This window comes from Rhinolophus hipposideros (genome assembly GCF_964194185.1).
Source record: "Rhinolophus hipposideros genome assembly, chromosome: 14".
In the NCBI taxonomy this organism is placed as follows: domain Eukaryota; kingdom Metazoa; phylum Chordata; class Mammalia; order Chiroptera; family Rhinolophidae; genus Rhinolophus; species Rhinolophus hipposideros.
In genome coordinates, this window is record NC_138060.1 from 20,417,220 (window position 1) to 20,418,188 (window position 969).

A 969-nucleotide genomic window follows, 5' to 3' on the forward strand; every position below is an offset into this window, starting at 1 on the left:
GTGGGAATTCGAATATACACACACCCTTAGAAAACAAAGTGTCCAGATGGCCAGCTCCCCTCCAGCAGGGCCCACCCCGGCTTGGTCAGCCTCCTCTGGGTCCAGTGCACCAACTGGTACACATGCAGTCTCAGAAAACGCATCTGAGTAGAAGAAACGAGGGTGGGAAATGGTTCCAAGCAAGGGAAAAGGAATTTCGTCGGAAAGTCTAGCGACGTTGCTAGAAGAAACCAAGGCATCTCAAGAGAGCCTGCGCGGAGAAGCCAGGAGCTGGGCAGGTCGGTGCAGCCATTTGTTAAAGTCAAAACCAAGCAGGCGCAGTGACCCCTGGCCCACCGCCCTAGAGTACAAGGCCCAGTCGTCCTGCTCTGAGTTAAAAAAAGGGTCACCTGGGCGAGGTACAGGACGGGAGAGAGACAGCGGTCATCAGTTTGCTCTGCCGGTCTCACCTAGCGTGGGACTAGCACCCAGGAGCACAAGATAAGGGCTCTTTATTCACTAAAGGAGTGAAACGGCCGCCTCTGGTCTGCGGGCAGAGCCAGTCTAGGGCAGGAGGCGGAGAATAGGACCCCCGCCGAGGGACTGGGGGAAGGGATGGAAGAGCTGAGGTCTGGAGGACAAGGGGTGAAGGAAGGGGCGGGAGGACAGCGAGCTGGGGTGGACCCTCCACGCTTCGGCCCTCTCCTCTCCGCGCCCCTGCCTTCCGGAGCCTCGCAGGGACGGCCGTTCTTCGGCCCTCCGACCTCTCAGGAGGGGGCTAGAAGGAGCCAACATCTGCGCCGTGACGACCGAAGGGGGTGCACAGTCCTCCTCCGCTACGCCCGAAACTCGGGGGAGGGGGCGAGGGAACCCGCCCCGCCCCTCCTCGTCCCGGGACCTCCCGCCCCCCGGGCCGAGAGGGGAGCCCATTGGCTGGCCGGGCTCCGCGCGCCGCGCCCATTGGCCGGCCGCACTGAGGAGCACGCGGCC